Source organism: Rhinoderma darwinii, chromosome 13 (assembly GCF_050947455.1).
Source record: "Rhinoderma darwinii isolate aRhiDar2 chromosome 13, aRhiDar2.hap1, whole genome shotgun sequence".
NCBI lineage: Eukaryota > Metazoa > Chordata > Amphibia > Anura > Rhinodermatidae > Rhinoderma > Rhinoderma darwinii.
The window spans coordinates 4,523,313-4,540,717 of NC_134699.1; positions in this window are offsets into that span (position 1 = coordinate 4,523,313).

The window sequence follows — 17,405 nt, forward strand, 5'->3', positions numbered from 1 at the left end:
ACTTCCTCTTGTGGCCACTGGAGGGCGGCATCTCACTAGAATTATATTCGTTTCCAGTCTTCTCTGGGACGCAGTTTTTCAATGTCCTTAAAAATAAATAAAAAAATGGCTTCAGTGTATCGCGGACAAAACCGACGCACAATGGCGAGATTTATTTCTCTAGAAGTTACTTCTATCGCCTGGAGATGAGTCATCCGATGACTGGAGCGCGGGAACGTCTCAAGAAGCCACTGACTCAGCGAGACGTCTGAACAGCGACCATTCCTCCCGCCGTCGTACAAGGTGTTACTAAAGCTTCACACTGACTCACTCGCCCAGGTCTGGTCTATCTGGTTCTTGTGAACAGTCCTGAAAGAAACAGAGCCTTTTGAGGTTCTGCAGCAGCTGCGGTGATAAGGACAAAGAGAAATCTAGAAAAGAACCGGATCACACGATAGGATTAGATACACAGCTCAGCAGACAGTATCACACATGATAGGATTAGATACATAGCTCAGCAGACAGTATCACACATGATAGGATTAGATACACAGCTCAGCAGACAGTATCACACATGATAGGATTAGATACAGCTGCTCAGCAGACAGTGTCACACATGATAGTATTAGATACACAGCTCAGCAGACAGTATCACACATGATAGGATTAGATACACAGCTCAGCAGACTCACACATGATAGGATTAGATACACAGCTCAGCAGACAGTATCACACATGATAGGATTAGATACACAGCTCAGCAGACAGTATCACACATGATAGGATTAGATACACAGCTCAACAGACAGTATCACACATGATAGGATTAGATACACAGCTCAGCAGACAGTATCACACATGATAGGATTAGATACACAGCTCAGCAGACAGTATCACACATGATAGGATTAGATACACAGCTCAGCAGACAGTATCACATGATAGGATTTGAGACACAGCTCAGCAGACAGTATCACACATGATCGGATTAGCTATACGGCTCAGCAGACAGTATCGCACATGATAGGATTAGATACATGGCTCAGCAGACAGTATCACACATGATAGGATTAGATACATGGCTCAGCAGACAGTATCACACAGGATAGGATTAGATACACGGCTCAGCAGACAGTATCACACATGATAGGATTAGATACACAGCTCAGCAGCCAGTATCACACATAACAGGATTAGATACACAGCTCAGCAGCCAGTTTCACACATGATAGGATTAGATACACAGCTCAGCGGCCAGTATCACACATAACAGGATTAGATACAGCAGCTCAGCAGACAGTATCACACATGATAGGATTAGATACACAGCTCAGCAGACAGTATCACACATAACAGGATTAGATACACAGCTCAGCAGACAGTATCACACATGATAGGATTAGATACACGGCTCAGCAGACAGTATCACACATGATAGGATTAGATACATGGCTCAGCAGACAGTATCACACAGGATAGGATTAGATACACGGCTCAGCAGACAGTATCACACATGATAGGATTAGATACACGGCTCAGCAGACAGTATCACACATGATAGGATTAGATACACAGCTCAGCAGACAGTATCACACATGATCGGATTAGCTATACGGCTCAGCAGACAGTATCACACATGATAGGATTAGATACATGGCTCAGCAGACAGTATCACACAGGATAGGATTAGATACACGGCTCAGCAGACAGTATCACACATGATAGGATTAGATACACAGCTCAGCAGCCAGTATCACACATGATAGGATTAGATACACAGCTCAGCGGCCAGTATCACACATAACAGGATTAGATACAGCAGCTCAGCAGACAGTATCACACATGATAGGATTAGATACACAGCTCAGCAGACAGTATCACACATAACAGGATTAGATACACAGCTCAGCAGACAGTATCACACATGATAGGATTAGATACACGGCTCAGCAGACAGTATCACACATGATAGGATTAGATACATGGCTCAGCAGACAGTATCACACAGGATAGGATTAGATACACGGCTCAGCAGACAGTATCACACATGATAGGATTAGATACACAGCTCAGCAGACAGTATCACACATGATAGGATTAGATACATGGCTCAGCAGACAGTATCACATAGGATAGGATTAGATACACAGCTCAGCAGACAGTATCACACATGATAGGATTAGATACACGGCTCAGCAGACAGTATCACACATGATCGGATTAGCTATACGGCTCAGCAGACAGTATCACACATGATAGGATTAGATACATGGCTCAGCAGACAGTATCACACAGGATAGGATTAGATACACGGCTCAGCAGACAGTATCACACATGATAGGATTAGATACACAGCTCAGCAGCCAGTATCACACATAACAGGATTAGATACACAGCTCAGCAGCCAGTATCACACATGATAGGATTAGATACACAGCTCAGCGGCCAGTATCACACATGATAGGATTAGATACATGGCTCAGCAGACAGTATCACACAGGATAGGATTAGATACACGGCTCAGCAGACAGTATCACACATGATAGGATTAGATACACAGCTCAGCAGACAGTATCACACATGATAGGATTAGATACATGGCTCAGCAGACAGTATCACACATGATAGGATTAGATACACCGCTCAGCAGACAGTATCAGACATGATAGGATTAGATACACAGCTCAGCAGACAGTATCACACATGATAGGATTAGATACACAGCTCAGCAGAGAGTATCACACATGATAGGATTAGATACAGCAGCTCAGCAGACAGTATCACACATGATAGGATTAGATACAGCAGCTCAGCAGACAGTATCACACATGATAGGATTAGATATAACACTCAGCAGACAGTATCACACATGATAGGATTAGATACAGCAGCTCAGCAGACAGTATCACACATGATAGGATTAGATACAGCAGCGCTGTAGATTTCTATACATCTTTCTATACGGTTCCACAATTTATCTTAAATTCCAATAAGTCTCACAGGAAAAAAGTAGAAATAATAAATTGCTGACCTCGGTCGGCCTTGTGAGCGGGGGGTGCGCTTGGCATCGGGGCCGGAGATGTGTTCTGCCCGTGTGGCTCGCGCTCCGCCTGTTCTAGGAGCCGGAGTCCCCCCGTCAGCGCTGGATGGTGGAGTTGTAGGCCCCGGGCGCTCTATTGTAAGCAGCCGTGTTTATCTTCACGCTGACACTTCAGCTTGTTTGTGTAACTCATTATTAGCATTTTATGTTCAGTTTTCTCTCCATGTAACCTGCAATTATAAACATAACCATGCTGCTTCCAAAGAAGAGATCAGCGGCAGAGATCAGCGGCAGAGATCAGCGGCAGAGACCAGCGGCAGAGATCAGCGGCAGAGATCAGCACTGCACAAAAGAAAGAAATATATATAGAATAATTCTAATAATTGCAACCGTTCCATACATGTGACTGGGGTTGTGGCTGCAGCCGGGGGGCGCCTTTCTGTAAACCACATGCAGATGAACTTTCCGCAATAATATGCCGCATGTCAATATAATCTAAAGGCCATTTGTGACTGGACCGGCACCGGCACCGGGACGGGACGTCGGACTCGACTTTCGATGTTTTTACAAATTATAACGCTTTTAATTCGCAGTCTCTTGTTATGTTTGTATTCAATTAGTTGTTTGTTTTATTTCATAATAAAAAGGTATAAAAATAATAGGACATATAATATTTGAGCAAAAAAACAACAAAAAAACCACAAATTAAATATAAAAAAATCCAACTAGTAAGAATTTTGTTATTTCTTTTCGAATTTTATGCATTTTTTTTAATTAATAACAAATTTTTGTTAGAAATCATACAGGCTGCAAAATGAAAATGTTTGCTGTGGGAGGAGCTGTCCTGTCCTGTCCTGTCCTGTCCGGTCCGGTCCGGCATTACATAAAGACATTAATATGAATGGACATTGTGTAATACTTCATTTCTCCTGTGGTGGCGCTGCAGAGAAACCCAACACTTACTGCCAGGTTTCTCCACAGATCACAGCTGATCGCTGGGGATCCAGCAGGGGGACACTTTGTGATCTGGTAATTCTCAAGGGACCTTCTAACAAGTAGGGACTGTCCAAAGTGAAGAATTCCTAATATGGAGGTTATCCCGTAGACACAAAAATATTCCAACCCCGTGCCTCCAATTTCAATCTTTTACCTGTAATTTGTCAATGGTGTCAAAACAATCACTTTTGACCTTACAAATCTGTTTGGTTGGTGGTTAGAAAATGTATCAGGCCGAGAATTTTGGGGTACATTTTTGTGTCCATGGCCGGCTTCATATATATATATTGTTTCAAAGTTGACCCATTGGTGACTAAAGGCCCAGTCAGACTGATATTTTTTCAGATACTTAGAATAATTATTAAAATAAGCTAAAAAAAAATAAAAATAAAAATTAGGCCAAATACAAGCCAATAACATCTATAAATTCTTTATCAAAACACGTAATATATATATACACGCACGTTAAGATAAATTCAATGTTACATATTAAACTTGCCATCAGGTGGCGTTTTATTGCTCTCTGCGGCTGCCATTGGATTTTTCTGTTGAAAATTTAAAGCAATAGAAAATATTCCAAAAAGTTGTAATTAAAAATTTTTATAAAAATATAACCCGCGCTGTTCCTGACATTTCATAAATGTAGAATATTTGGAAACATTGTTATCACTCATTTACAGATTATTTAACCCGAGTGAATTTATTTCGATTTTTCTTGAAAAATTTGGATCTGGAATGGACTGGAAAGATCTGATAAGGGATTCACAGGTAAAAGAACATTTGCACAATATATTACAACGGAAGTAGCGAAGTCATAAAATTTGTTTTGCTTTGAGGCCATTTTCTCCAATTGTAAAAATTGATACATAATGTTTTTGAATTTTTTATAATAATAAAATATAATCAGACCTGTATGTAAAATACACCAGGATACATATTTTTTAACCAGTTACCGAGCGCCGGCTGTGTATATACATCCGGCGGTCGGGGTCCTTAAAACCTGTGCCATGGTGTAGTTACCCCGCAGGTTTTGGCTTGCCGTCTGAGCGATCGGGCAGCTGAATGTCAAGTCCCCGACAGTCAGTGACTCTCGGGGACACTGAGGAGAAGCGCTGTGTATATGAATAGAGGCGGCGCCGCTGCCTCTATTGGTCCCGGTGATCATGTGATTGGTCACATGATCGCCGGGTGCCGTTAGTGGCAGGCAGGTGGAGGGTCTAACTATTAGGGTATGTTCACACGCACTAATTACGGACGTAATTCGGGCGTTTTTTCCCCGAATTACGTCCGAAAATAGCGCCTCAATAGCGCTGACAAACATCTGCCCATTGAAAGCAATGGGCAGACGTTTGTCTGTTCACACGAGGCGTATATTTACGCGCCGCTGTCAAATGATGGCGCGTAAATAGACGCCCGCGTCAAAGAAGTGACCTGTCACTTCTTTGGCCGTAATTGGAGCCGTTATTCATTGACTCCAATGAATAGCAGCGCTAATTACGGCCGTAATGGACGCGGCGTTCAAGCGCCTGCACATGCCGGTACGGCTGAAATTACGGGGATGTTTTCAGGCTGAAAGATGCCCGTAATTTCAGCCGTTACGGACGCCCTCGTGTGAACATACCCTTAGTGACAATAGTCCTGATTTCCCCAGTTAGGGTATGTTCACTCGGCAGCGTCCGTAACGGCCGAAATTACGGGGGTGTTTCCAGGAGAAAACGGCCCGTCATTTCAGCCGTAACGGCATGTGCAGGCGCTTGAACGCCGCGTCCATTACGGACGTAATGGGAGCTGGTTTTCCATGGAATCCATGGAAAACGGCTCCATTTACGTCTGAAGAAGTGACATGACACTTCTTTGGTGCGGGCGTCTTTACGCGCCGTCTTTTGACAGCGACGCGTAAATATACGCCTCGTGTGAACAGACAAACGTCAGCCCATTGCTTTCAATGGGCAGATGTTTGTCAGCGCTTTCAAGCCGTAATTTCGGACGTAATTCCAGGCATAAAACGCCCGAATTACGTCCGTAATTTGGCCGTGTGAACATACCCTTACAGTGGAAAAACATGGTGCAAAAGTAAAAAATATATATATTTTCTGACCTTTGGGGGACAGACCATAATAATAAAAAAATAAAAGTTAAAGAAAGTGCAAAAAAAGTTCATAATAAATACACATAAAATGCCCACCCCAAAAAAACGTTCCCACCCCCTCCGCCAATCATTGTTGTAAAGCTTGTCCTGACCCAATTACCCTAAAATAGACATGTAATAAATCAAAATTTACGGTAGACAATGACGATCACAAATAAAAGGTCTATTTTAGGGTAAAACGATGTTATCACCGGAAAAAAATAGCGAAATTGTAAAAAAGAATCTTTTTTTTTTTTTTTACTCTAATTTTCTAACTTTAAGCCTAGAAATTCTAAAATAGCAAAAAGGATGTGTATAAAAATGATAAAACAAAAAAAGCAAAAAAAAACGCCATTGTCTACGAAAAAAACATCGCAAAAATCATGTCGCTAGCCCAACACATAGAAAATAGTTATAGCCGTGAAACTAACGCGTGCTAAAAATGGCTGACCGGTGTCTGGTCCTGAAGGCTCAAAATAGTCCGGTCCTGAACTGGTTAAATTATATTATATTCAGGGGTTTTTTTAAAAAAAAAAATTAATTTTGCAATTACACAAAATTGTTATTTATGTCAATTTTTGGAAACTTTTAAAAGACATTGAAGTCCTTGCTGTGAAGTGGAGCTGCTGGGTGTTATGGGCGCTGTGGGTGTTATGGGAGCTGCTGGGTGTTATGGGAGCTGCTGGGTGTTATGGGAGCTGCTGGGTGTTATGGGAGCTGCTGGGTGTTATGGGAGCTGCTGGGTGTTATGGGAGCTGCTGGGTGTTATGGGAGCTGCTGGGTGTTATGGGAGCTGCTGGGTGTTATGGGAGCTGCTGGGTGTTATGGGAGCTGTGGGTGTTATGGGAGCTGTGGGTGTTATGGGCGCTGTGGGTGTTATGGGCGCTGTGGGTGTTATGGGCGCTGTGGGTGTTATGGGCGCTGTGGGTGGGGTGGATGAGATAACATTAATAACGCTGCTTTTTAGATCACCGGAGCCGCGTTACCAAATATATCCGTAGCTTCTAAAATTCCACATTTTATGTCCAATCTATTCCATTGGTAATTGCAGGATTGTGTTCCATTCACGTTCACTGTTCAGCAGTAAATATTATGCTGCACAGATGTCATTTCTATGGAAATTCTGAATTTATTTAAAAAAAAAAAATGAGTAACTGCTGAGACCGGACTGATTTTTCTCTCTCTCTCTCTCTCTCTCTTTTTGCTGTATTCTCAAAAAAAATAAAAAAAATAAAAAAAAAATACAAATTTGAATGAAGTTTTAGTTAATTTTCAAAAATTTGAATTCATTTTAAATTTAGTTGAACTTTTACCCTCTACAACATATTAATATCATTAGTTGGACTGTTACTTTTTTTTTTCTAATTTGATATGTCGAGGTTGTCTCCATTCATAGAATCAGCTTAGATATTAGAAATATATGGCACCAATTTTTCTATAAAGTCCAATATACAGCTCCTATAGAAGACAAACCAGGTCGTATCAGAATTCCATGACACCAGGGCTCGTGTGCGACTGCTCCCTCGGCACCCCCCCCCTCATAGTTGCACCCCTGGTGGCTACAGCCAGCTCTGGAGATATGTCCACATTTATATATGTAGCGTAGAGTAGCTTGAAGGAAACAAATTTTACAACTTATTCCTACCAAAATTGAAAATTTAATTTTTGGGGTTTTGAGGCTGTACAGATTATGTAAGCTGAGGGGCCCATGGAAGATGGGACCAGGTTGGGTAAATGTGCACAGGGCCCCCCCCCCCCCCCCCCCTTTCCCACTGTCTGAGCAGCATTATAAGAAAGTGCGGGGTAAATAACCAGAGGGTAAGGGTATGTTCACGCAGCTTATTTTCGGCCATTTTTCGGGGCAGAACGCCTCCTAACATCTGCCCATTGATTTCAATGGGAAAAACGGCGTTCTGTTCCGACGGGGCGTTTTTTTACGTGGCCGTTTTGAAAAACGGCCGCGTAAAAATCCCCCCGCATGTCCCTTCTTGAGCCGTGTTTAGAGCTGTTAAAGGGAAGTTTATGGGCCGTAAAAACGAGCGTCATGAGGGTAGATAAAGTTGCGTTGGTTGCAGTTTGTTGCAATCAGGACAAAAACAGGAGCAACGCAGCGGCCCGTGACGGGATGAAACGCCATCATTGTATCCCATTGTGTGGCCCAGATGGACATTGCGCCCTGACCCCTGGACCTGGGGTGCGGGGGGTGGATAGTGACTCATATATACATTTATTTTATATCTGTGAGAGTTATTGGCATGAATATAACATGAATCTGTCACACGAGTCCCGCGGGCAGACATAATTCAGCTTTCTAGATCCGTGGAGTTAGGAATGTTGCCCGTCCCGCGGGCCGGCTCCTGTGTTGTGCTCGCACTTTACTTACAGTTACTCCGGTGACATAACTTTTGATCATTTGTAGCACCTGGCTGACAGTAAAAAAAAAATACTAAACACCAATGCACTTTATTTTACTCCACGGCACTGATGGAAAACCAAGAGATTTATTTTTTCGAAGTTTTACAAAAAAACAAAAATTCTATTTTTCAACACGCGCAAAAGAAATAATCAAAAACGTCCAAGGAGATCAGATGAGAATTATGGGCAGGAGACCGTCAGACATGGCTGCCACATCGGTCCACAGCTTGTGTGTGGTATTGTAGTTCAGCCCCATTAACTATAGCAGAGCTGAGCTGCAATACCAGACACAACCTACGGGCGGGTGTGGCGCTGGATTTGGAAGCCATGTTTTTCTATCCCTGGACAATTCCTTCAAGGCTATATTCACATGTGCAGGTTTTGTCATGATCTTGTAACTATTTTTTATACATTTTATGCTGCATTTTTAGTGCAGTTTTTACCTCTTTTCAATAAAAACCTAAACAGAAGAAAAGTTATTCCCTTTACTTAGCCTGGTTTCTTTATACCTTTGCCAGGGCAGTGTGGCTTCTTAGTGTCCCCCCAGGTACCCAGCACCCAGGGCAAGCATCCCCCATGCCTCGGGCTACAACATCTATAATGCAATCTAAAAAACCGCACCAAAACTGCACGGTGTGAATAAGGCCTAACAGTGGGTAAATGTTTGTTTTTCTGGTTTAGGATCTTCTATAATTTGGTTATTAGCACAGAGGTTTTGTGGGTGACTCATAGTTTTCGTCCCGCTTACAAAAAACTTACTGGTTGGTAATTTGGCTTCCTATTAAATTACCATTAGTGTATATATATATATATATATATATATATATATATATATATATATATATATCTATATATATCTATATATAATACGCAGGGACTGATGTGGGTGAATACAATCTATAGACTGACTCTAATGGGACAGAAAAGAATTTAACTGGAAAACTTAATACAATGTAATATTTTTCAATTAACTTTTTTTTTTTTTTAAAAAGCAAAAATGTTGCAGGCCGAGAATAAATGTACAAAAAAAAATAATAATCTAAAACAATTCACAGAATTTAGACTCAAGAAGGGTGTAATTAGCTGCCAGTAAGGAGATCATTTTACCTGTCATTTCTGGAGAAATTCTTTGTGAACAGCAGAGTCAATGTGTCAATCTGAGTGCAAAAAAAAAGATACAATTGGCCACAGTTGAAATGTTACCTGCAAAGATCCAACATTGATTATGAGAAATAAACATTTTTCTAGACTCAAAACTGTAATTAGGATTTTATTTAAGGCTTGTGAGCGAATAATAAGTTTCTTGTGGTAAAATAAATATCAATGTAATTATAATGTATTTATTTTTATCAATGGTAATAATAAATATGACATTAAACTAATAATAATAACAACAACATAATAATATAACATAACAATAATAATAATAATAAATATTACATAATAACAATAACAACAACAACAGTAAAAAATATTACATAAAACTAATAATAAATATTACATAATAAAAAAATATAAAATAATAATAATAAATATAAAATAATAATAATAATAATAAATATAAAATAATAATAATAAATATAAAATAATAATAATAATAAATATAAAATAATAATAATAAATATTACATAATAAAAAAATATAAAATAATAATAATAAATCTAAAATAATACTAATAATAATAAATATTACATAATAATAATTAATCTTACAAAAAAAATATAAAATAATAATAAATATAACATAATAATAAATATTACATAATAAAAAAATATAAAATAATAATAATAAATATGACATAATAATAATAATAATAAATATGACATAATAATAATAAATATTACATAATAATAATAATAATAATAAATCTTACAAAATAATAAATATTACATAATAATAATAATAAATCTTACAAAATAATAAATATTACAAAATAAATATTACATAATAATAATAAATATTACATAATAATAATAATAATAATAATAATAATAATAAATATTACAAAATAATAATAATAATAAATATTACAAAATAATAAATATTACATAATAATAATAATAATAATAATAATAAATATTACAAAATAATAAATATTACATAATAATAATAAATATTACATAATAATAATAAATATTACAAAATAATAATAATAAATATTACATAATAATAATAATAAATATTACATAATAATAATAATAAATATTACATAATAATAATAATAAATATTACAAAATAATAAATATTACATAATAATAATAATAATAATAATAATAAATATTACATAATAATAATAATAAATATTACATAATAATAATAATAAATATTACATAATAATAATAATAATAAATATGACATAATAATAATAATAAATATTACAAAATAATAAATATTACATAATAATAATAATAATAATAATAATAAATATTACATAATATTAATAATAAATATTACATAATAATAATAATAATAAATATTACATAATAATAATAATAATAATAATAATAATAAATATTACATAATAATAATAATAATTATAGATGAATAGTATTAATACTCCTCTACAATGATCAGATATTGTTCTGTACTATGATCTCCTATACTCTGCAGGGTGAGAAGAGGGAGGATAATAGGAATATATACTATGCTGCAAGTCAGGGAATCTTTTCCTCCAGGTATAAGTTAATGCTTTGAACTCTGATTGTCATTTAGGAGTCTTCGTTTGCATTAATAATAATTAAAAAAAAAGAAGTGGTATTTAAAAAACATTAGAAACAACTAGATCCACGCCTGCTTTATTCCAGAGTTCAACCAGAGGCTGCTGCTTCACACCTTCCATTATCATCGCTCTAGGTAACAAACTCAGAAGTTTAACGTTTGCTTCAAACTTTTAAGCTTTTCTTGACTTGTACTTGGCTTTTAGCTAGAAATGCGCGCAAGCAACTCATCCGAAAGGCCACTTTCACTTTTTTTAAATAAATAAATAAATATATATATGTAGAAAAATGTGTATATATTTTTATTTCATTTTCTAGTAATATTTTTATAGTATTTTAAAATTTTGTATATATCGCAGTTAGAGTTATTTTTCAATGTATATATATTTTATTTATTTTTTATAATAGATTATATATAAAAAATATATTTTTTTTTCAAATAAAAACACATAAAACTAATTTTACATATTTTTATTGTAGTTCTATTTTATGTGTCAATTTAAAAATACGCAACATTAATTCCGACCGTTCTCTACGGATTATAGATGAAGCCAATGCAGAGATCCTCCCCTCATGCGTATTCCCAGAATATTATAAAGTCCCTATAATCTATAATGCGTTGACATGAAATAACTCAATGCTGCCCTGTAATCACATAAAAATAACTTTATTTCTAATCTTGGTTTATTTCCAATTTTATTTCATAGACTCGCGGCTGGGTGTAACCTTGATGAGCGTAGATTGGGAAACAGGTCTGTTTGTCAACAATTGTATCAGCGCAGGTATCCACACGTTGGGGAATGCTTGAAACGTTTGGAGTCACTGGGATGTCTCAAGACTGAAATGCAGCCTGTGTGGTGACTAGAGACCAGATACAACTCAACAGTCCCCAAGCAATACATAACAAACAGAGCCATGAGCACATCCACCCCTATTCTCTATTGTTACAGCAGAAGTCGTTCGTCGGTAAAGTTGTTCACCTCAAGAACAATCAGGGACCTGATTTCCCTAACAATTGAACTTTAAAATTATTGAACAAATTTTCTGCATAAAATATATTTGCAAACCATAAAAAACGAATTTTTTTTGATTGAATGATTTTTTTTTTTCATGAAAACGTAAGCAGCATTTATTTGTGGTCAAACTACTGGCGATCATATTGATCATTGTGAAGCTATTCTCACATTTGCGCAATAAGGATTTATTTTAGGCCTGGTCTTCGGCGCAGTTTTTGTAATTGAGACGACCAGCATTGGATTAAAAAAAGGTGATAAATTATTTTTTATTTCTAATTTTATTATGTTTAGAATCCAGAAAGTTAAAATTCAATCCTGGTTTTGGCAAACTAAAAATTATGGTTTTTTTTTAAAAAAAATACCTACTTTCACAGTGTGAACTGGGCCTAATTAGGAAATAATCATAATTTAGTATGTATTAGATCCACGCCTTATTATTTTCTTCAAAAGTGATTTCAATTCATATTTAATTAACGAAAATAACCTATAAAATATTTAACCATGGGCCAAATTCCCAGTATATTTTTTCGCCATCAATTGATATTTTCTTCTATAGCTTTTATGGAATTTAATAACGTCTTACTAAACCTTATTGGTGGAGTGGATGTTATCGTTTTATCATGTTACATTTCTATTTCATCTAAAAATCTAAATTCTATCATTTTTTCTAATTTTTATTTTAATTTTCTTAAAAAAAACTGCTGTTTTGAATTATGAAAATAAAATTCCTGCCTCTCTTCTATAGGGCCAGGAGCCGTACATTAAAGTCTACTAACGGTGTTTAGTTTGTATGTTTTTTTTATCTTTTCAGATCTAGAAATCTGGAGTCTTTTTGGAATATTTTTTAATTTTTTTTGCTTTTTTAGTGTAATACTGTACTAAAAATTGAACTTTCCTAATCCCTTCAAAGCTGCCAAAATATTGTAACCGAATTACCTTGAAAGCCCAGTTTGGCCATACAATACCACCATAAATCTAGCCTTGCTACGCTATGTTTTTACTTAAAAAGAACAGGTAGGGAAAACAAAACAGAACATTTATATGTTAATTAAGGTTTTCTTGTGAGGCGGCCGGTCATTTACATGCCAATATCCAGAGTTCTTTTATGTGATTAATCTGTTGATACCTGTCTAAACTAAAATTACTTGTGACAACAAAGGAAAAACCATTGTCTATACACAAAGGTGCAGCGTGACATCACTTTGTGATGGACAGCCCAGGTGAATTAGCCCCGGAGATAACTGAGAAAATAGAGTGTGCGCTTTCAACACCCATCGTCCAGTTTGGGAGTTCAACTGTAAAAAACAATCCCTTTAGTAACCAATAATTTCCCTAATAGGTTTTTGTAGCATATATTAGACAAGGACAGGCCGGCGAGAAAGATTTCAGACTGACTGGTTTACTAAATCTTTTTACAAAATTTTACAAAATTGTTACAAAATTATTGACCTAAATTTTTTTTTTTTATAGTTAAATAAATTAATAAAATTAATAAATGGGATGAAGACAAAATGTAAGCAATTATAGACAAGCTAATATTCCAAAATTGTATACTAGGTTTTTTTAACATGTGATTGAGGAAATATTATCCAATTATATTTCATTTTTTTGATGGAAGTTTTTATCTTTTTATTGTCCTATTATGTACCTAAAAACAACACCCAGATCTAAAAAAAAATAAAAAATAAAAAATACCAATGCCTTAGGACTTATTCATACAAATATATTTCTCGTCCGTGTGCTGTCTGTTTTAATAACGGACAACACGCTGATCTGTGCAATTCAACGGGGCTATTCACACATGTTTTTTCACGCAGCGTTTGTCCGTTGCGAAAAAACTTGCAGCGTGTCCTATTCTAGTCCGTTTTTGTGGACCAGATTCGCCATTAGAGTCTATGGGTGTGTGAAAAAAAATGGACAGCGCACAGATGACATCCATGTGTTGTCCATTTTTCACGAATCAGTTGTTAGAGATGCCGGAAAAAAAAAACGGAAGACAGAAATTAATATGGATAAAAAAAACTTCATTTTTTTTGTTGACGTAAATTGTTCACGCTCGTGTAAATAGATGGGGTATGCAGCCCAAAAACAAATAAGCCAAAATATATTAAAATAAAAAATAAGTTAAAAAAAAAAACCAGAAATAAAAATACCCGGAATTAAAAAAAAGACTTATATTTTGTACCTAAAAACACCTGGGAACTCTAAAAAGAAAAAAAAAATACAATAAAAGAAAAAAAATTGGGTAAAAAAATAAATAAGCAAAAATACATCAAATTGAAAACGTTTTGGTGACCCCTCCCCCCCCAAATAAATAAATAAATAAATAATAAACATCGAACTGCAAGTATTTTTTTGGGCCTATACACAGAAGGTAACCTACTTGGAATCATCTAAAAATACTTCCATCTAAACTGGATGTGACTATAGATCAGTTGCAATGAAAATAAGCCAGGAGCGATTGTCACATTCCCTACGACACCCACACTTTTTGTTTTTGTGTATCTCAAAATCACGTGACCATTTGCTAACTGGGTATTGCCATTGGTCACCGTGTAAACGTGTTTTCATGGTTTTCACAGCAAAATAAAAATTTAGGAAAAATATTTTTGTTTCTTTTTCAACAACATGTAATCCAAATTCACTTCTAGGATTTTTTCAGAATATCTAGCTAATTTTTTTTGCAATTATAAAAACATTAAAAAAAAACCACCAACATGTGAGAGCCTAAAATACTAATCAATCTCCCATAGAGATTGAGGAATTAACGACTGTCCATTTTTGAGCGGAAACTTCCATATTAGGACAATATAATTTTTGGGGAAAAAACATCGATTTAAAATAAAAAACTAAAATAAAATATGAGGCAGTGATATTATATCTTAAAATGTCCCAACGTCTCCAGTTCTGTTTCAGGACCATGACAATCTTACAATACAAAAACAGACATCTCCGATTGTTGACACAAATGATAATTTGTCATGGAAAAAATTGGTAAAGATTTTGAAATTTCATGAATTTGCAAAAAAAAAATAAAAAAAAATAAAAAATTGAGTAATCGTTCAAATTAATAAAGTGGAAAACTTACGAACGTCCGCAGATTTATGTGTTATACGGTCTCATTGTCTAAACATGCACAAATGGAAAATGATCGTGTGATTTATGGCTTGCATTTAATAGTTTCAGAGTGAGGGTCTCCAAAATACAGCTTTTGATATCTGACCTCCAAGAACCCATGTCTTCTTGGCCGCTGACACTCTGGGGTTAATCTGTTAAACTGGAGAGGTCAGGAGGAAGGGATCAGAGGTCAACAGTACAAACCTTTGCCCCAGGTGATGGCATCATAACTTATCATACACATCTTGTCTTTACAGGTGTTCCTTCTCTTTATCTCCAACTTTCTTGACTGAATCTTGTCTCCATTATTGCGGTTATCTAGTTTAGAAAACCCATATTATACACCCTACTAGGGAATTCTGGGTAATAGAGGGGGGTCCTCTGTTCAGGATCCTCATCTCTTGGCCAGAGTGATTACATAGAGCGTCTCTCTCTCGGGAGGACCTGTCCTGTATTACACAGACAACACATTGATATGAATGGACACGGTGTAATACTTCATTTCCCCTGTGGTGGTGCTGCAGAGAAACTGAGCACTTACTGCCAGGTTTCCCCATAGATCACAGCTGATCGCTGGGGTTTCCAGTGGGGGGAGACTTTTAAATTGTCTTATTGTTAGGGGACCCTTCTAACAGGGTTTGTCCAAAGCAGACAACCCCTTTAAGCTGGCCATAGACACAGCATGCTTGCCCTTTTTCTATGTGTATGGGTAGTGACATTTTTGAATCACCAAATACTCACTTGGAAATATTTCAAAGCTTGTTGGAAAGTTCTACCTTTAGTCTGGTGACCATTTAGTCGACACTAAAATGTTTTTAGTTGGAGGTCAGTAAGAGAATTTAGAATTTTTCATATATGTAGAAACAAAAACATTTTTGAAATTACTTTTTGAAAAAAAAATATTATTTACTAATAAAAGAGAGTGGAGCCAAGAAGAGTGATTTATGTTGGAAAACAGGATGTCACGTTGGGTTCGTGGACCCACTGCACCGTACCGCCTTGGCGGCATGGCAGCTGGCCAACAGGGTGCAGGTTAAAGTCTATAGTTCGTATAGGGTACCTGTGGCAGCTCGGACAGTAGCAAGGCAGGCTTGGCTGGGACTAGGTAGCAGGCAGGTGCCAGGCGTGGTGTAGCAGGACAGGCGTGGTATACAGCACAGCACGACTACAGCTCAGCATGGCACTAGACCAGGATAGCACGGGAAACAGGAGCAGGGAACACTGGGAACCACTATGAGACTATTTGCATAGACAAACTTAGGGTACGACAGCAACGCTCAGGCGTGGGAGGAAGGGGCTGAGCCCTTCTTATAGTCCAGGGTCCTATGGGCTAATTAATCATGAAAGTCTGGTGCGCGCGTTGCCCCTTTAAGAGAGGGCACAAGCGTGCGTGCGCACCCTATGGGACCCGGCCGATGTGAGCGAAAGTGAGCGCTGGCGTCTCCTGAAGAGGAGACTGGGGCCAGCGCACGCAGATCCATGGCTGCGGGCGTCAGGAGGTGAGTGAGCCTGACGGCCCGCGGCCATGGGCATGACACTGGATCTTGCGGTAAAAGTTAGTTAACATCAAGAGTGCGAAACCACAGGACATGGTCAAAAAACGACAAGATACAGTTAAAAATTTCAACTGTTTTGGGCAACTGCTGGGTGGCATTGTTATTGAGGCTGCCACCATGTGACAGATATCTGGCAAAACGTCGATCAGTTGGGATTGTTGGTTGGGCTCGGTGGCCAGTGGCGCAGATCTTGAGGGCATCACTTCAATGGACAATATACAACGTTATGTTCCTGGACGTGTCCGATGAACAACTATTCACGCAACACTTTCTCGGACTCCTATGACAAGTTTACGTGCAGTAGGATGATGACTACTTTCGTGATTGGTATCTTATTGGATTAACCAGCTCCTTTTATCGCCATTTCTGCGATACACAGACGATGACCAAGTTTGCTTGTCTTTTTTAAGTCAAAAATCGATATTATTTTTGAATTTTCAT